The sequence below is a fragment of the Zonotrichia albicollis genome, chromosome 13 (assembly GCF_047830755.1).
Source record: "Zonotrichia albicollis isolate bZonAlb1 chromosome 13, bZonAlb1.hap1, whole genome shotgun sequence".
Classification (NCBI taxonomy): Eukaryota; Metazoa; Chordata; class Aves; order Passeriformes; family Passerellidae; genus Zonotrichia; species Zonotrichia albicollis.
In genome coordinates this window covers 22536215-22557417 of record NC_133831.1, presented here as the reverse complement: position 1 = coordinate 22557417, position 21203 = coordinate 22536215, and the positions used below count along the sequence as shown (strand labels likewise).

At 47.9% G+C, this 21203-nt stretch overlaps 1 long non-coding RNA gene across 6 annotated transcripts; it reads right to left on the bottom strand.

Annotated features, from left to right (window-relative positions):
* Positions 1-5122: 5122 nt before the first annotated feature.
* Positions 5123-19941, bottom strand: LOC141730819 (uncharacterized). 6 transcript variants are annotated; one of them, XR_012582536.1, is made up of 16 exons: positions 19447-19941; positions 18546-18618; positions 18327-18448; positions 18020-18099; positions 17078-17943; positions 15901-17000; positions 15795-15822; positions 8807-9838; positions 8588-8709; positions 8281-8360; positions 7541-8204; positions 7444-7471; positions 7339-7355; positions 6162-7261; positions 5929-6083; positions 5123-5704 (listed from the first exon to the last, which is right to left on the bottom strand). It is a non-coding gene; the product is annotated as an uncharacterized LOC141730819 (long non-coding RNA). The 6 variants fall into 6 exon arrangements; XR_012582535.1 differs by having other exon boundaries at positions 7339-8204; positions 17078-17094; positions 17183-17210; positions 17280-17943; XR_012582534.1 differs by having other exon boundaries at positions 7339-8204; positions 8807-8879; positions 9708-9838.
* Between the last annotated feature and the right edge of the window lie 1262 nt (positions 19942-21203).

Here is a 21203-nt window from a genome sequence, read left to right as displayed (position 1 = left end):
AATTCGTGCACTCGTGCATTCAGTGCTCCTGTCAGATTCTCTCTTTCCCTCCACATCTTCTTACACTTTCAGTCTTCACGCTGTCCTGCTGTGATGAGTCTGACAGAAGAACAGGCACATGTTAACAGAGCATTTCCCTCCCCAGAGCCGGTTTCCTTACCACATTTCACTCAATCCCAAGCCTGCAATGATGCACGCTCACCTGAAGCAGGGGGAGAAATCTGTAAAGGTCACTAAATACATAAAAGCGCATCCCCATTGTTCCATTACTCAGCAGCCCATCCGGCCAAGGTCAGAGCTCGCTGCCCACCGAGGACACGGCAACCAGCAGGGCCCTTTCTCCCACTCTCCAGCACGGACCTGCGAAGCCACAGAGGAGTTTACAGAGACCGGGAGCCGGCGGGACGGGACGGGCGCCCGGCCCGACCTTCCAAAGCTGCCGGCAGCGACGGCGGGGAGAGCCACGGCCCCGTTCCGCCTCCTGCGCCGCCTGCCCGGGGCCGCCCCGCCGGGATTGTCCGGCCCGCGGTCGCTCCCAGCGCCTGTAGCGTGGCGGGCGCGGGCCCGGGGGCTGCAGCCTTGTTCGACGCCACGCGCACGCCCCTCGCCCTTCCGTCGCTCGGCAGCCGCGTCCTTCCGCCGCCCCCGGCACCCAGCGGCGAGAGGCAAGGCGCTGGCTCGGGGGCTGCAGTACCGCCCTTTGGACACAGGGGGGCAGACTCACCGGGGTGTGCTATTTTCTCCGCCTTTTTGGCCGCCATTTTGAGAAGGTCAAGCCAGTCCGGGACACCCGCGACACGCCGCTCCCAACATGGCGGCCTCTCGGCTGCCTGTCGGCTCACAGCTGCAGTACCGCGCTCTGCCCACAAGGAGGCAGCACTGCCGCCCGCCCCAGACGGGGGCGCAGCGCGCCTCGGGGCTGCGGGCAGCGAAGGCGGCAAAAAAGAACAGGGGCGACCCCAGACAAAAACTGCTCTGAAATAAATGCCAAAAACCTGCCTCCTATCGAGCAAGAGTCAAACAAGCCCCCTTGATTTAAAGCCATGTTTAAATAAAAGTTTTATTTCTATTTTTCATATTTATAGTCACACGCATATTTATAGTGAACATTGATGTAGCATGTAATTTATACAATATATTCTGTCTATTCCTATTGTTTATATGTATTTCTCTGTGTTTTTATAAATATCTTTCTCTATTAATTGTATAGTTCTTATGTAGTTCTTCTGTAGTTTAAAATTACATTTCTATAATACTTTTGTTATTTTAAAAATAATCCAATTCTAACTAAATAAATACCAGAAAACCCTTCTTTTAAACTATACTGAAATATTTTTATATTTACAGCTTGCATGACTATATACACATTTATATTTCTAGTTTATATTGATGCATTCTATTCAAAATACATATAATCTGTATCCTGTTCCAATAATAGAGATAAATTATTTTTTAAATTATGTATCATATCTACTGCTAAACCTTGTTTTTTCCTTTATTTTTAATTTTTATATTAATCTTTAGCTATTTATGATATATTTATATACTTAGACTTCTACCTTTATATTATTTGTATTAATAATTTTTATACTAAAACCCCTGCTTTTGCCAAATGAAAAACAAACCCATCCTTTATTTTCAACTACTTGATAAATACTTCTATATTTATAATTATCCTATATATAATTTGTTTTATAAGTATAGTACATCAATTGATATATCTATTTTATATCTATTTCCTATAATATACTAAATAAGATATATACAGTATTACTTGTATTAGGCATAGTATCAATTGATGTTATTTTATATTTACAGTTATTTAAAAAATTTATATATACCTGCATATATTTGCAACACATTTCTATATTTATATTTGAGTTGGGTTGTGTCTATATTTATATTCTCTACTTACATATCTATAAATATACACAATACTCTAATTAAAAAAGATAATATCTTATTGTAATATATAATAACTTATGTTACAAGTAAAATTTTAAAAAAAGACCAAATATGTAAAAACAAGAGTGGTTTATTCCCATTTCCACACATCTGTTTTGTTTAAATATAGTTATAGTTATAGTTGTACATTAGAAATCCAATTCCTAAATAAAATTACAATACAAAGAACATTGAATTCCCACCAATATCTTCGAAAAACATCAAGATACCTCCAACAGCCAAAAATCTGCCAGCCAAAAAACCACAAAACACTCTTTTCAATAACAAATTCTCATCACATCAGAAAAATGGAACCAAGATAAAAGAAAACCCTATAGAAACACGCACAGCAAATTACAACAACTACTAAAAAAAGAAATCAAACCAACCTACTAAACTCCAAACAGTGCCACTGACCCTGAAGGTTACTAAAAAAAAAATAAACAAAATTCTACCTCTACACTAACTCAAAGAATAACCAATCCTCTGTAAATATAACAGCCGAACTACTTAACGAAATAGAAAAAATCTCAAGGACTAAAAACTAAGAAAACAACTACTCAATACTACTTGAAAAGATCCACCATATAAATACCCATATTACCAAAAAAAACCGATGAACAACAATCAAATACATGAAAGAACAACAACAAAAAATCAAAAAAAAAAAAACCAACAACAAAAAAAGCCCCAAAACCGAATAAACTTTCATTTTCAACAAAACTATTATTCCCAACTGAATAAACCCATAGTGTCTCAAGCTCTCAAAATAAAAATAACACCTAGAAACAAACACAAAGCCTAAAGACAAACGTAACCATAAACAATGTCTCCCAAATTACCCGCAACCATAAAACATACACTACAATCAAACCAACCAAATAAATAAAAGCCCTGGAAGACGATAAACACACATGCAATTCGCGAGATTAAAAACCCGCTGCTATGAACGACACGACGCTACCTCAAAAGCCCACCGAAACAAACACTACCCGCTCACGCCAATAAAAGCCACCTCAACAGAATTAAAATCCGAACCGCTGCTTCGCGCTACGACCCGTAAAAACCATTGCGCGCCTTTCTAAACATAATACCCCGGCAAAAAAACCATATCCGACTCCGAAACCCAATCCGAAACGAACCTTTATCATCCCCACCGGCACCGAGAACCGCAGCACTCAGGAAGAACACCGTAGCCCTTAGCGTACCCCCGCTGCAAACCGAACACAGCGATGCAATCAATGCCGAAAAAGCGCCTCCGAACCGCGGCCCCGCCCCAGCACCGCGAGCAGCCGAAGCCCGCGCTCGCTGCCGGCCCCGGACGGAGCGCGGCTCCCGCCAGGAGAGCGGCTCCTCCGGCGGCTCCTCCGGCACGCGGGGCCGGCGCCGGCCCGGAGAGCCGCGCCCGCTGCCCCTGCCCGGCGGGGCCGGCACCGGGCCCGGGGGTGGCGGCGGCGCCCGAGCCCCGCGCCCGGAGCGGCCGGAGCGGCCGGCACCGCCCGGGCCGCCGCAGCAGCGCCCGCGCCGCCTCTGCCGCCCTTGGCCGGCCCGGCGCGGCTCCCTCGGCTCGCACCGGCGCGGCTCCGCCACCGCCGCCCTTGGCCGGCCCGGCCGCGCCAAATCCCCCGTGCGCCCCGGCAGCTGCCCGGGCCGTGCCAGCGCCGCTCCCGAGCGGCAACGTTCCGGCCCGGGCCGCGGCCACCACAAGCGCCCTCCGATGCAGCGGCACGGCCCCCTTGCAGCCCTGCAAACGCTGCCACAGCTGCAGCTTCCCGCAACCGAACCCCGAAACTGACGCCGCAGGCGGGGCTCGCCTCCCTTCAACAAGGGCAAAGAAGTGTCCTCGCCCCTTCACGTTCGTCCCCTACGAGAGCACAAAAGAAGGGGCGCTCCTCAAATGAAAGCCTTCGACTGATGGCAAAGGGCCATTTCCACCTCCATTCAAAGCCTTGAAAAGGAGGGACACCACGGCTGCCCCCTCCATTTCAACCCTAGGGTGATGAAAAATTGGGGGGCTACTCTCAAATCAATTCCATAACACCACAACAATACTTTTCCCCTTAAAATAGATCACAGGATTCCCCTAACAGCCTGGAAAACTCTGGTTTTCCTTCAAGCAATACCCTTAAAACCACCGGTAAAGGGTGACTCCCCTACCAGTTCAAACACAGCCAGTAATGGAAGAGAACTTGTTTCCCTCAAATTGAATTCCTTTTGTCCTCATAAGCTCCATTTCTGCTCCTGGGGAAGCGGGGAGGGACTGGCAAGATGAAATTGCAAAGGGGAAGGACAAAATTCCCCGCTCCAAACGCACACGGGCTCACCTGTTCGGCTGCTGCTCCCCGGCACAAAGATTCGTCCCTCGGCACAAACCCCTCCACTCAGCAGCTCCATGCAAAAATGTACAGAGGCAAACTCTCCCCCCGTTAAAACCGCCCTGGCAAGAGCCACCCCCTCATCATCCTCACACTCACACCTGGGCTGCTCCGAGCCCCTCATCATCCTCACACTCACACCTGGGCTGCTCCGAGCCCCATCATCCTCACACTCACACCTGGGCTGCTCCGAGCCCCTCATCATCCTCACACTCACACCTGGGCTGCTCCGAGCCCCTCATCATCCTCACACTCACACCTGGGCTGCTCCGAGCCCCTCATCATCCTCACACTCACACCTGGGCTGCTCCGAGCCCCTCATCATCCTCACACTCACACCTGGCGCCGATGCCACTCCAACAGCGCCTCTCCCTGTGCAGCACACAGCCCGCTTCTCACAGACAGAGCAAACAGAAATCCGCTACGGGCCTTGGCTTTCCTTAGTCCGTCTGGTTCCACAATTCAAACACGTCCGTGCACTGATGGCATTGAGGGAAAGCTTTCCAGTGCAGAAAGCTATCATTCTGCTAGCACACTTTGATACACCCTCAGAAAAAGTAGAATCAGCACCAACTCCTAAGACCCCTGCTGAGGAACCCAGCCCTCCTTGGGACACCCAATGCAGCAGACCTGGAAAAATGAGGGGAAAAGTCAAGCTTGGAGTGGAAAAAGAGAACATAAATACACCAGCCTTTAAAATAAGCCCTCACACAGTAATAGTGAGATCCAGTCACATTTCTTCTTTCACTGCTTTTTGCGGTTACATAAATACAAATAAAAACACATTAAACACAAGACGGAGCTAGGCATTTACAGGTCTTCATTTTGAAGTCTGGATGACAAATGGGGGAAGAAGTAAAATAAGAAAACCCATGACTCCTTCCCTTGTTTGGTCCCAACAATGCTAAGCTAAGGGCTTTGTCCTCTAGCACTCACTGCCCAGGAGAGTGATGTCCTCTCACAGATACATCCATTGTTGAGACAGCAACAGACAGTACGGCAGGGCACGATAAAAAAAGTGGTTTTAAATACATTAATGGAACAAAAAAACCTGTAGTAGAAATAAAATTGAAATAATCTCATCCCCTTCCAGGGTGTGGATGGTCACCTCTCAAACAAAGACAGAGACACAGCAAAGGTGTTTAAGGTGCATTAGTTGCCTCTGTCTACAACGCTCATCCTTTCCTTCCCAGCAGAAACCATTGCACTGGTGTACCAAGGGACACTGCAAAGTCCTTGAGTAGGGCAAGCCCTGCTCAGCAGAAACCAAAGCACCCCTGCTTGGGGCACAGCATTCCTACTTGCCCTCTCCTGAGTGTGCCTGGCTCCCTCAGGCTCCAGCTTCATCCTGATTCCAAGGCTGTGGCCTTTATTAGGGCTGGCACCTGGCTTCGAGAAAGGCAAAGTTAAATGGCATTCCTGTGAGTGCAGTGGATGACTCTGTGTGCTCTAAGACATGGGAATGCCTCTGCTAGAAGCCTTGTGCGGGGGGCCCTCAAATAAACAAATAAACACCCTTTCTCACCCTGCTGCCTGCAAACCCCCTCCCAAGAACTCCTAACTGGATACCTGCTCACCCTCCCTCTCCCACTCACAATCCTCAACTCACCTGAAGCCTCAATCTCAAACACCATCCCTGACAGTGGGCAGATCCCTCTTGTGACATGATCAAGCTGCTGAAATAATTGCTGTTCTTGAGAGCTGAGCAATAACAACCACTTCTCTCCACGGCTCACCTTGACTGCTGCTATCCAGATTCACTTCCTAAAAAGAAAGACAAAGAAGTGAGCTCTAACAGAGTCACCATGTACACTTCTGCTCCACAGACAAATGGGGCCTCACCTGCTCGGGGGAATCCCCTCACACGGGATGGGGCCCTCTGGCCCAGATTTAATTCATCTGAATCTGAAAAAAACGTTAGGACAAGAGTCACACTGTTGCAGGACAACTGAAGAGCTCCAGATGTCCTGTGTCCATCTACAAATCCCATCTGGAGTCCAACTACACCCCACATTACACATTCCAAGTCCCTGGGCCCTCTCCTGTCGCACCAGGCTATGCGGCAGGGCAGAGCAGCCCCGGCACAAATGTGTGCTGACACCCGTGACACAGGACAGGACGGACAATGGGGACACAACACAGACTGAAACCTCTAGGCAAGGAAAATGGCTACAAGGACAGAGAGAAGTCAAAAGGTGATGACCAAGGTGAGACTGATGGTGAGCTAATGAGGCTCAGAGAACCTGGAGGAAGAAGATGCTAAACTGGATGATTCATTCCAAGAACAGCAAAGATGAATGCCCAGGAATCCTACAGTCAGAATCCTCTAGCTAACCTCATACTAGTAGAGCTCCTAATCCACCATAATGGATCCAGGTGAGGCATAGCTGTCCGTACAGCTCAGAACAAGACCTGACAAGACATCTGACTGGATGCTTCCAAAGAGAGAACTTTTGACTGGGGAGCTCAGACAGCTATCAGAATCACATCTCTGGCCTGGGTGCCAGGCCAAGGAATGCAAAGATCACAGATGCTAACAATGATGCCAAGGTTTCTGACAGACCCCTCAATGTGCTAAGGTAAAAGACAGGAGATACACAAACAACACATAATGCACAGCAGACAAGTGACACCAGACACACCGGGACTGCTCTGCCCTGAACACCTCAGCACTGTGATCAAAGGTGAGACTTGGCTTTCATGGGGCCTAAGGGGCCACTTCATGGACACCCCCCCACCGCCAAACTGGACTCAAAAACCCCTCCCAGTAATTCCCAAACCAGCACCCTGCCTTCATCCCCTCTGTGGGTCATAGCCCTCTACTTATCTCTCAGACATCTCAGGATGCAGGCCCATGTCATGTACAAAAGATGGTGGCCTCTACATCTGGGAAGGTCCTGCTGGCACTGCTGTTCAACAATCTCCTGGTGTTTCTTAGCCAGCTATATTAAAGAAAACCAAATATCAATGCATGACCTCAGCAGCACGCTGGCCAAAACCCAACCATTCTGCTGCTCACCATTGTCCTAAGAACGCCTGGTGCAGAAATAGGAACAGATGCTCAGAGTTGCAGCAGAGAGACTTGAGCAATAACAACTGCCTCTGTAAGCTACTCACTGCTCACCTTGCCTGCTGATATCCAGCTTTACTTCCTAAAAAGAAGAACAGCGCTGTAACAGTCTCACTTTAAACTCCCCCTGCAGAGACAAACAGTGACTGACCTGCTCTGGGGAACCTCCTCACCCGGCATGGGTGGATGGATGGATTTTGCCATGGATTTTGTCCTCTTCATCTGAAAGTTACGACAAAAGTAAAAGGGCTGCAGGATGACTTCACAGCTCCAAACATCTTGTGTCTATCTAGAAATATCATCTAGAGTCCAGTGACACCCCACAAACTGCAAGGCCCCAGGACTTGTCCCACTGCAGCTGGCCATGCGGCAGGGCAGGACAGCTCCGGCACCCATATGTGTGCAGACACCCGTGAGACAGAACGTGACAAACAGGGGGACATCAAACACCACACATCATGCTTGTGGTGAGGGCCTCGAGGGAAGAAGGCAAAAGGGACCCCAAAGACACACTAGGGAACACGGCACACCGGAAAGCACGACACAAACCAGAGCTGTTCTGCACTGCCCGCCTGAAAGCTGCCATCAAAAGTAGAGCCTCTCCCTTTAGCTGTCCTAAGAGGCCCTTGGACAAGTTTGCTTTTCCCTCCGCTAATTTTTAAATCTGTCCCAAGAACTACCAATCTGCTACGCCCCCATCTCCAGGCCGTGGCTCCCAACTTATCTTTTGTACGATGGGTTATGTGCATTCACGTTGCACCTGAAATGAGTCTGCTTCAGAGAGCCTCGTGATGGCCTGTGAGCCTCTCGGTCAGCTACAATAAAGAAAACCAAAAGCAAAGAATGAGTCCAGAGTTATGTGGGCCAAATCCCAGCCAGTCAGCTACTTGCCCTCTCCTGAGTGTGCCTGGCTCCCTCAGGCTCCAGCTTCATCCTGATTCCAAGGCTGTGGCCTTTATTAGGGCTGGCACCTGGGTTAGAGAAAGGCAAAGTTAAATGGCATTCCTGTGAGTGCAGTGGATGACTCTGTGTGCTCTAAGACATGGGAATGCCTCTGCTAGAAGCCTTGGGGGGGGGGGGGCCCTCAAATAAACAAATAAACACCCTTTCTCACCCTGCTGCCTGCAAACCCCCTCCCAAGAACTCCTAACTGGATACCTGCTCACCCTCCCTCTCCCACTCACAATCCTCAACTCACCTGAAGCCTCAATCTCAAACACCATCCTTGAGACTGGGCAGATCCCTCCTGAGACACGATGAATCTGCTGCAAAAAGAGTTGTGCTTGACACAACCTGGAATCTCTGAAAGGCGTGCTCCTCCTAAAAACCATAAAAAACAAAACAAGAACAAAACCAGAAATTACAAAGGTGCTTTAACACCCCTAAACACAAAAGCCAAAATTGTGAACCTACATACTCCCTGTATTCCATGCTGTTTTCTTCACAGTCTCTTCCAAGCCTCTGCTGCTTTAGATGCCCAGAAACACCTGCTGGAAACAAGCTGAGATGAGCTGAAAGAGCCTTTTCACTGAAATGAGAGGAGAACTCCTACCCCAGCACATCCCAGAGAGGGAATGACGCCCCTCAGCCAAGGCTGGGGTTAATATACCCCCGATGGTGCCCGCCTCTCGTTCCCATGGCACCCACGAAAAGGGAGGGGGCAAATCCTCCCAGGTGTAAAAGCCCTCAGAACAGCTGCAGCTGTTTGGCCTCTCTGACTCAGATTCAAGGGGAGTAAAGGGCTTGTTATAGAAGAAAACTCTTCACAAAAATAACAGTGCTTTCTTTTTTGCAACAGCTACTTGGAGCAGAAGAACAGAAAACTGGTAAGACATAAAACTTTGTGGTTAGGTAGCATAGCTGGATAAATTGAGTCATTTGCTGTTAACTTACATAATTATTCTGTATTTTACAAAAGCCATCTAATAAATTCACACCCAAAACTCCAGCAGCCCAACTGGCCCTACCAAATCTGTATGTTTATACATACAGTAAACAATACCAAAATCCCAGTAATACCTATGAGAAGTCTATGAAAGAAACCTATTGAAATTAATCCTACCTCAAATACAAACCAACCCATCCAGAAAGTTAGCTTCACTCAGAAAACAACTTACACAGAGCTAATAATACCAAGAAATAACACACCATATACCACCAATTAATATAATAGTGAAGGAAAAAAACCCCACATTTTAAATTTTTTTTAATTTAAACTAACTTCTTTTATCAGCTAGAACAAAAGATTTTGCCAGGACTGTAACAACAACTCCTCCTTCTCCTTCTGAAATGTCCCTTCTCCTTCCCAAATTCCTTACAACTTCTGAGTTTAAATCCAAGCCGAAAGCAGAATTCGTGCACTCGTGCATTCAGTGCTCCTGTCAGATTCTCTCTTTCCCTCCACATCTTCTTACACTTTCAGTCTTCACGCTGTCCTGCTGTGATGAGTCTGACAGAAGAACAGGCACATGTTAACAGAGCATTTCCCTCCCCAGAGCCGGTTTCCTTACCACATTTCACTCAATCCCAAGCCTGCAATGATGCACGCTCACCTGAAGCAGGGGGAGAAATCTGTAAAGGTCACTAAATACATAAAAGCGCATCCCCATTGTTCCATTACTCAGCAGCCCATCCGGCCAAGGTCAGAGCTCGCTGCCCACCGAGGACACGGCAACCAGCAGGGCCCTTTCTCCCACTCTCCAGCACGGACCTGCGAAGCCACAGAGGAGTTTACAGAGACCGGGAGCCGGCGGGACGGGACGGGCGCCCGGCCCGACCTTCCAAAGCTGCCGGCAGCGACGGCGGGGAGAGCCACGGCCCCGCTCCGCCTCCTGCGCCGCCTGCCCGGGGCCGCCCCGCCGGGATTGTCCGGCCCGCGGTCGCTCCCAGCGCCTGTAGCGTGGCGGGCGCGGGCCCGGGGGCTGCAGCCTTGTTCGACGCCACGCGCACGCCCCTCGCCCTTCCGTCGCTCGGCAGCCGCGTCCTTCCGCCGCCCCCGGCACCCAGCGGCGAGAGGCAAGGCGCTGGCTCGGGGGCTGCAGTACCGCCCTTTGGACACAGGGGGGCAGACTCACCGGGGTGTGCTATTTTCTCCGCCTTTTTGGCCGCCATTTTGAGAAGGTCAAGCCAGTCCGGGACACCCGCGACACGCCGCTCCCAACATGGCGGCCTCTCGGCTGCCTGTCGGCTCACAGCTGCAGTACCGCGCTCTGCCCACAAGGAGGCAGCACTGCCGCCCGCCCCAGACGGGGGCGCAGCGCGCCTCGGGGCTGCGGGCAGCGAAGGCGGCAAAAAAGAACAGGGGCGACCCCAGACAAAAACTGCTCTGAAATAAATGCCAAAAACCTGCCTCCTATCGAGCAAGAGTCAAACAAGCCCCCTTGATTTAAAGCCATGTTTAAATAAAAGTTTTATTTCTATTTTTCATATTTATAGTCACACGCATATTTATAGTGAACATTGATGTAGCATGTAATTTATACAATATATTCTGTCTATTCCTATTGTTTATATGTATTTCTCTGTGTTTTTATAAATATCTTTCTCTATTAATTGTATAGTTCTTATGTAGTTCTTCTGTAGTTTAAAATTACATTTCTATAATACTTTTGTTATTTTAAAAATAATCCAATTCTAACTAAATAAATACCAGAAAACCCTTCTTTTAAACTATACTGAAATATTTTTATATTTACAGCTTGCATGACTATATACACATTTATATTTCTAGTTTATATTGATGCATTCTATTCAAAATACATATAATCTGTATCCTGTTCCAATAATAGAGATAAATTATTTTTTAAATTATGTATCATATCTACTGCTAAACCTTGTTTTTTCCTTTATTTTTAATTTTTATATTAATCTTTAGCTATTTATGATATATTTATATACTTAGACTTCTACCTTTATATTATTTGTATTAATAATTTTTATACTAAAACCCCTGCTTTTGCCAAATGAAAAACAAACCCATCCTTTATTTTCAACTACTTGATAAATACTTCTATATTTATAATTATCCTATATATAATTTGTTTTATAAGTATAGTACATCAATTGATATATCTATTTTATATCTATTTCCTATAATATACTAAATAAGATATATACAGTATTACTTGTATTAGGCATAGTATCAATTGATGTTATTTTATATTTACAGTTATTTAAAAAATTTATATATACCTGCATATATTTGCAACACATTTCTATATTTATATTTGAGTTGGGTTGTGTCTATATTTATATTCTCTACTTACATATCTATAAATATACACAATACTCTAATTAAAAAAGATAATATCTTATTGTAATATATAATAACTTATGTTACAAGTAAAATTTTAAAAAAAGACCAAATATGTAAAAACAAGAGTGGTTTATTCCCATTTCCACACATCTGTTTTGTTTAAATATAGTTATAGTTATAGTTGTACATTAGAAATCCAATTCCTAAATAAAATTACAATACAAAGAACATTGAATTCCCACCAATATCTTCGAAAAACATCAAGATACCTCCAACAGCCAAAAATCTGCCAGCCAAAAAACCACAAAACACTCTTTTCAATAACAAATTCTCATCACATCAGAAAAATGGAACCAAGATAAAAGAAAACCCTATAGAAACACGCACAGCAAATTACAACAACTACTAAAAAAAGAAATCAAACCAACCTACTAAACTCCAAACAGTGCCACTGACCCTGAAGGTTACTAAAAAAAAAATAAACAAAATTCTACCTCTACACTAACTCAAAGAATAACCAATCCTCTGTAAATATAACAGCCGAACTACTTAACGAAATAGAAAAAATCTCAAGGACTAAAAACTAAGAAAACAACTACTCAATACTACTTGAAAAGATCCACCATATAAATACCCATATTACCAAAAAAAACCGATGAACAACAATCAAATACATGAAAGAACAACAACAAAAAATCAAAAAAAAAAAAACCAACAACAAAAAAAGCCCCAAAACCGAATAAACTTTCATTTTCAACAAAACTATTATTCCCAACTGAATAAACCCATAGTGTCTCAAGCTCTCAAAATAAAAATAACACCTAGAAACAAACACAAAGCCTAAAGACAAACGTAACCATAAACAATGTCTCCCAAATTACCCGCAACCATAAAACATACACTACAATCAAACCAACCAAATAAATAAAAGCCCTGGAAGACGATAAACACACATGCAATTCGCGAGATTAAAAACCCGCTGCTATGAACGACACGACGCTACCTCAAAAGCCCACCGAAACAAACACTACCCGCTCACGCCAATAAAAGCCACCTCAACAGAATTAAAATCCGAACCGCTGCTTCGCGCTACGACCCGTAAAAACCATTGCGCGCCTTTCTAAACATAATACCCCGGCAAAAAAACCATATCCGACTCCGAAACCCAATCCGAAACGAACCTTTATCATCCCCACCGGCACCGAGAACCGCAGCACTCAGGAAGAACACCGTAGCCCTTAGCGTACCCCCGCTGCAAACCGAACACAGCGATGCAATCAATGCCGAAAAAGCGCCTCCGAACCGCGGCACCGCCCCAGCACCGCGAGCAGCCGAAGCCCGCGCTCGCTGCCGGCCCCGGACGGAGCGCGGCTCCCGCCAGGAGAGCGGCTCCTCCGGCGGCTCCTCCGGCACGCGGGGCCGGCGCCGGCCCGGAGAGCCGCGCCCGCTGCCCCTGCCCGGCGGGGCCGGCACCGGGCCCGGGGGTGGCGGCGGCGCCCGAGCCCCGCGCCCGGAGCGGCCGGAGCGGCCGGCACCGCCCGGGCCGCCGCAGCAGCGCCCGCGCCGCCTCTGCCGCCCTTGGCCGGCCCGGCGCGGCTCCCTCGGCTCGCACCGGCGCGGCTCCGCCACCGCCGCCCTTGGCCGGCCCGGCCGCGCCAAATCCCCCGTGCGCCCCGGCAGCTGCCCGGGCCGTGCCAGCGCCGCTCCCGAGCGGCAACGTTCCGGCCCGGGCCGCGGCCACCACAAGCGCCCTCCGATGCAGCGGCACGGCCCCCTTGCAGCCCTGCAAACGCTGCCACAGCTGCAGCTTCCCGCAACCGAACCCCGAAACTGACGCCGCAGGCGGGGCTCGCCTCCCTTCAACAAGGGCAAAGAAGTGTCCTCGCCCCTTCACGTTCGTCCCCTACGAGAGCACAAAAGAAGGGGCGCTCCTCAAATGAAAGCCTTCGACTGATGGCAAAGGGCCATTTCCACCTCCATTCAAAGCCTTGAAAAGGAGGGACACCACGGCTGCCCCCTCCATTTCAACCCTAGGGTGATGAAAAATTGGGGGGCTACTCTCAAATCAATTCCATAACACCACAACAATACTTTTCCCCTTAAAATAGATCACAGGATTCCCCTAACAGCCTGGAAAACTCTGGTTTTCCTTCAAGCAATACCCTTAAAACCACCGGTAAAGGGTGACTCCCCTACCAGTTCAAACACAGCCAGTAATGGAAGAGAACTTGTTTCCCTCAAATTGAATTCCTTTTGTCCTCATAAGCTCCATTTCTGCTCCTGGGGAAGCGGGGAGGGACTGGCAAGATGAAATTGCAAAGGGGAAGGACAAAATTCCCCGCTCCAAACGCACACGGGCTCACCTGTTCGGCTGCTGCTCCCCGGCACAAAGATTCGTCCCTCGGCACAAACCCCTCCACTCAGCAGCTCCATGCAAAAATGTACAGAGGCAAACTCTCCCCCCGTTAAAACCGCCCTGGCAAGAGCCACCCCCTCATCATCCTCACACTCACACCTGGGCTGCTCCGAGCCCCTCATCATCCTCACACTCACACCTGGGCTGCTCCGAGCCCCATCATCCTCACACTCACACCTGGGCTGCTCCGAGCCCCTCATCATCCTCACACTCACACCTGGGCTGCTCCGAGCCCCTCATCATCCTCACACTCACACCTGGGCTGCTCCGAGCCCCTCATCATCCTCACACTCACACCTGGGCTGCTCCGAGCCCCTCATCATCCTCACACTCACACCTGGCGCCGATGCCACTCCAACAGCGCCTCTCCCTGTGCAGCACACAGCCCGCTTCTCACAGACAGAGCAAACAGAAATCCGCTACGGGCCTTGGCTTTCCTTAGTCCGTCTGGTTCCACAATTCAAACACGTCCGTGCACTGATGGCATTGAGGGAAAGCTTTCCAGTGCAGAAAGCTATCATTCTGCTAGCACACTTTGATACACCCTCAGAAAAAGTAGAATCAGCACCAACTCCTAAGACCCCTGCTGAGGAACCCAGCCCTCCTTGGGACACCCAATGCAGCAGACCTGGAAAAATGAGGGGAAAAGTCAAGCTTGGAGTGGAAAAAGAGAACATAAATACACCAGCCTTTAAAATAAGCCCTCACACAGTAATAGTGAGATCCAGTCACATTTCTTCTTTCACTGCTTTTTGCGGTTACATAAATACAAATAAAAACACATTAAACACAAGACGGAGCTAGGCATTTACAGGTCTTCATTTTGAAGTCTGGATGACAAATGGGGGAAGAAGTAAAATAAGAAAACCCATGACTCCTTCCCTTGTTTGGTCCCAACAATGCTAAGCTAAGGGCTTTGTCCTCTAGCACTCACTGCCCAGGAGAGTGATGTCCTCTCACAGATACATCCATTGTTGAGACAGCAACAGACAGTACGGCAGGGCACGATAAAAAAAGTGGTTTTAAATACATTAATGGAACAAAAAAACCTGTAGTAGAAATAAAATTGAAATAATCTCATCCCCTTCCAGGGTGTGGATGGTCACCTCTCAAACAAAGACAGAGACACAGCAAAGGTGTTTAAGGTGCATTAGTTGCCTCTGTCTACAACGCTCATCCTTTCCTTCCCAGCAGAAACCATTGCACTGGTGTACCAAGGGACACTGCAAAGTCCTTGAGTAGGGCAAGCCCTGCTCAGCAGAAACCAAAGCACCCCTGCTTGGGGCACAGCATTCCTACTTGCCCTCTCCTGAGTGTGCCTGGCTCCCTCAGGCTCCAGCTTCATCCTGATTCCAAGGCTGTGGCCTTTATTAGGGCTGGCACCTGGCTTCGAGAAAGGCAAAGTTAAATGGCATTCCTGTGAGTGCAGTGGATGACTCTGTGTGCTCTAAGACATGGGAATGCCTCTGCTAGAAGCCTTGTGCGGGGGGCCCTCAAATAAACAAATAAACACCCTTTCTCACCCTGCTGCCTGCAAACCCCCTCCCAAGAACTCCTAACTGGATACCTGCTCACCCTCCCTCTCCCACTCACAATCCTCAACTCACCTGAAGCCTCAATCTCAAACACCATCCCTGACAGTGGGCAGATCCCTCTTGTGACATGATCAAGCTGCTGAAATAATTGCTGTTCTTGAGAGCTGAGCAATAACAACCACTTCTCTCCACGGCTCACCTTGACTGCTGCTATCCAGATTCACTTCCTAAAAAGAAAGACAAAGAAGTGAGCTCTAACAGAGTCACCATGTACACTTCTGCTCCACAGACAAATGGGGCCTCACCTGCTCGGGGGAATCCCCTCACACGGGATGGGGCCCTCTGGCCCAGATTTAATTCATCTGAATCTGAAAAAAACGTTAGGACAAGAGTCACACTGTTGCAGGACAACTGAAGAGCTCCAGATGTCCTGTGTCCATCTACAAATCCCATCTGGAGTCCAACTACACCCCACATTACACATTCCAAGTCCCTGGGCCCTCTCCTGTCGCACCAGGCTATGCGGCAGGGCAGAGCAGCCCCGGCACAAATGTGTGCTGACACCCGTGACACAGGACAGGACGGACAATGGGGACACAACACAGACTGAAACCTCTAGGCAAGGAAAATGGCTACAAGGACAGAGAGAAGTCAAAAGGTGATGACCAAGGTGAGACTGATGGTGAGCTAATGAGGCTCAGAGAACCTGGAGGAAGAAGATGCTAAACTGGATGATTCATTCCAAGAACAGCAAAGATGAATGCCCAGGAATCCTACAGTCAGAATCCTCTAGCTAACCTCATACTAGTAGAGCTCCTAATCCACCATAATGGATCCAGGTGAGGCATAGCTGTCCGTACAGCTCAGAACAAGACCTGACAAGACATCTGACTGGATGCTTCCAAAGAGAGAACTTTTGACTGGGGAGCTCAGACAGCTATCAGAATCACATCTCTGGCCTGGGTGCCAGGCCAAGGAATGCAAAGATCACAGATGCTAACAATGATGCCAAGGTTTCTGACAGGCCCCTCAATGTGCTAAGGTAAAAGACAGGAGATACACAAACAACACATAATGCACAGCAGACAAGTGACACCAGACACACCGGGACTGCTCTGCCCTGAACACCTCAGCACTGTGATCAAAGGTGAGACTTGGCTTTCATGGGGCCTAAGGGGCCACTTCATGGACACCCCCCCACCGCCAAACTGGACTCAAAAACCCTTCCCAGTAATTCCCAAACCAGCACCCTGCCTTCATCCCCTCTGTGGGTCATAGCCCTCTACTTATCTCTCAGACATCTCAGGATGCAGGCCCATGTCATGTACAAAAGATGGTGGCCTCTACATCTGGGAAGGTCCTGCTGGCACTGCTGTTCAACAATCTCCTGGTGTTTCTTAGCCAGCTATATTAAAGAAAACCAAATATCAATGCATGACCTCAGCAGCACGCTGGCCAAAACCCAACCATTCTGCTGCTCACCATTGTCCTAAGAACGCCTGGTGCAGAAATAGGAACAGATGCTCAGAGTTGCAGCAGAGAGACTTGAGCAATAACAACTGCCTCTGTAAGCTACTCACTGCTCACCTTGCCTGCTGATATCCAGCTTTACTTCCTAAAAAGAAGAACAGCGCTGTAACAGTCTCACTTTAAACTCCCCCTGCAGAGACAAACAGTGACTGACCTGCTCTGGGGAACCTCCTCACCCGGCATGGGTGGATGGATGGATTTTGCCATGGATTTTGTCCTCTTCATCTGAAAGTTACGACAAAAGTAAAAGGGCTGCAGGATGACTTCACAGCTCCAAACATCTTGTGTCTATCTAGAAATATCATCTAGAGTCCAGTGACACCCCACAAACTGCAAGGCCCCAGGACTTGTCCCACTGCAGCTGGCCATGCGGCAGGGCAGGACAGCTCCGGCACCCATATGTGTGCAGACACCCGTGAGACAGAACGTGACAAACAGGGGGACATCAAACACCACACATCATGCTTGTGGTGAGGGCCTCGAGGGAAGAAGGCAAAAGGGACCCCAAAGACACACTAGGGAACACGGCACACCGGAAAGCACGACACAAACCAGAGCTGTTCTGCACTGCCCGCCTGAAAGCTGCCATCAAAAGTAGAGCCTCTCCCTTTAGCTGTCCTAAGAGGCCCTTGGACAAGTTTGCTTTTCCCTCCGCTAATTTTTAAATCTGTCCCAAGAACTACCAATCTGCTACGCCCCCATCTCCAGGCCGTGGCTCCCAACTTATCTTTTGTACGATGGGTTATGTGCATTCACGTTGCACCTGAAATGAGTCTGCTTCAGAGAGCCTCGTGATGGCCTGTGAGCCTCTCGGTCAGCTACAATAAAGAAAACCAAAAGCAAAGAATGAGTCCAGAGTTATGTGGGCCAAATCCCAGCCAGTCAGCTACTTGCCCTCTCCTGAGTGTGCCTGGCTCCCTCAGGCTCCAGCTTCATCCTGAGTCCAAGGCTGTGGCCTTTATTAGGGCTGGCACCTGGGTTAGAGAAAGGCAAAGTTAAATGGCATTCCTGTGAGTGCAGTGGATGACTCTGTGTGCTCTAAGACATGGGAATGCCTCTGCTAGAAGCCTTGGGGGGGGGGGGGCCCTCAAATAAACAAATAAACACCCTTTCTCACCCTGCTGCCTGCAAACCCCCTCCCAAGAACTCCTAACTGGATACCTGCTCACCCTCCCTCTCCCACTCACAATCCTCAACTCACCTGAAGCCTCAATCTCAAACACCATCCTTGAGACTGGGCAGATCCCTCCTGAGACACGATGAATCTGCTGCAAAAAGAGTTGTGCTTGACACAACCTGGAATCTCTGAAAGGCGTGCTCCTCCTAAAAACCATAAAAAACAAAACAAGAACAAAACCAGAAATTACAAAGGTGCTTTAACACCCCTAAACACAAAAGCCAAAATTGTGAACCTACATACTCCCTGTATTCCATGCTGTTTTCTTCACAGTCTCTTCCAAGCCTCTGCTGCTTTAGATGCCCAGAAACACCTGCTGGAAACAAGCTGAGATGAGCTGAAAGAGCCTTTTCACTGAAATGAGAGGAGAACTCCTACCCCAGCACATCCCAGAGAGGGAATGACGCCCCTCAGCCAAGGCTGGGGTTAATATACCCCCGATGGTGCCCGCCTCTCGTTCCCATGGCACCCACGAAAAGGGAGGGGGCAAATCCTCCCAGGTGTAAAAGCCCTCAGAACAGCTGCAGCTGTTTGGCCTCTCTGACTCAGATTCAAGGGGAGTAAAGGGCTTGTTATAGAAGAAAACTCTTCACAAAAATAACAGTGCTTTCTTTTTTGCAACAGCTACTTGGAGCAGAAGAACAGAAAACTGGTAAGACATAAAACTTTGTGGTTAGGTAGCATAGCTGGATAAATTGAGTCATTTGCTGTTAACTTACATAATTATTCTGTATTTTACAAAAGCCATCTAATAAATTCACACCCAAAACTCCAGCAGCCCAACTGGCCCTACCAAATCTGTATGTTTATACATACAGTAAACAATACCAAAATCCCAGTAATACCTATGAGAAGTCTATGAAAGAAACCTATTGAAATTAATCCTACCTCAAATACAAACCAACCCATCCAGAAAGTTAGCTTCACTCAGAAAACAACTTACACAGAGCTAATAATACCAAGAAATAACACACCATATACCACCAATTAATATAATAGTGAAGGAAAAAAACCCCACATTTTAAATTTTTTTTAATTTAAACTAACTTCTTTTATCAGCTAGAACAAAAGATTTTGCCAGGACTGTAACAACAACTCCTCCTTCCCCTTCTGAAATGTCCCTTCTCCTTCCCAAATTCCTTACAACTTCTGAGTTTAAATCCAAGCCGAAAGCAGAATTCGTGCACTCGTGCATTCAGTGCTCCTGTCAGATTCTCTCTTTCCCTCCACATCTTCTTACACTTTCAGTCTTCACGCTGTCCTGCTGTGATGAGTCTGACAGAAGAACAGGCACATGTTAACAGAGCATTTCCCTCCCCAGAGCCGGTTTCCTTACCACATTTCACTCAATCCCAAGCCTGCAATGATGCACGCTCACCTGAAGCAGGGGGAGAAATCTGTAAAGGTCACTAAATACATAAAAGCGCATCCCCATTGTTCCATTACTCAGCAGCCCATCCGGCCAAGGTCAGAGCTCGCTGCCCACCGAGGACACGGCAACCAGCAGGGCCCTTTCTCCCACTCTCCAGCACGGACCTGCGAAGCCACAGAGGAGTTTACAGAGACCGGGAGCCGGCGGGACGGGACGGGCGCCCGGCCCGACCTTCCAAAGCTGCCGGCAGCGACGGCGGGGAGAGCCACGGCCCCGTTCCGCCTCCTGCGCCGCCTGCCCGGGGCCGCCCCGCCGGGATTGTCCGGCCCGCGGTCGCTCCCAGCGCCTGTAGCGTGGCGGGCGCGGGCCCGGGGGCTGCAGCCTTGTTCGACGCCACGCGCACGCCCCTCGCCCTTCCGTCGCTCGGCAGCCGCGTCCTTCCGCCGCCCCCGGCACCCAGCGGCGAGAGGCAAGGCGCTGGCTCGGGGGCTGCAGTACCGCCCTTTGGACACAGGGGGGCAGACTCACCGGGGTGTGCTATTTTCTCCGCCTTTTTGGCCGCCATTTTGAGAAGGTCAAGCCAGTCCGGGACACCCGCGACACGCCGCTCCCAACATGGCGGCCTCTCGGCTGCCTGTCGGCTCACAGCTGCAGTACCGCGCTCTGCCCACAAGGAGGCAGCACTGCCGCCCGCCCCAGACGGGGGCGCAGCGCGCCTCGGGGCTGCGGGCAGCGAAGGCGGCAAAAAAGAACAGGGGCGACCCCAGACAAAAACTGCTCTGAAATAAATGCCAAAAACCTGCCTCCTATCGAGCAAGAGTCAAACAAGCCCCCTTGATTTAAAGCCATGTTTAAATAAAAGTTTTATTTCTATTTTTCATATTTATAGTCACACGCATATTTATAGTGAACATTGATGTAGCATGTAATTTATACAATATATTCTGTCTATTCCTATTGTTTATATGTATTTCTCTGTGTTTTTATAAATATCTTTCTCTATTAATTGTATAGTTCTTATGTAGTTCTTCTGTAGTTTAAAATTACATTTCTATAATACTTTTGTTATTTTAAAAATAATCCAATTCTAACTAAATAAATACCAGAAAACCCTTCTTTTAAACTATACTGAAATATTTTTATATTTACAGCTTGCATGACTATATACACATTTATATTTCTAGTTTATATTGATGCATTCTATTCAAAATACATATAATCTGTATCCTGTTCCAATAATAGAGATAAATTATTTTTTAAATTATGTATCATATCTACTGCTAAACCTTGTTTTTTCCTTTATTTTTAATTTTTATATTAATCTTTAGCTATTTATGATATATTTATATACTTAGACTTCTACCTTTATATTATTTGTATTAATAATTTTTATACTAAAACCCCTGCTTTTGCCAAATGAAAAACAAACCCATCCTTTATTTTCAACTACTTGATAAATACTTCTATATTTATAATTATCCTATATATAATTTGTTTTATAAGTATAGTACATCAATTGATATATCTAT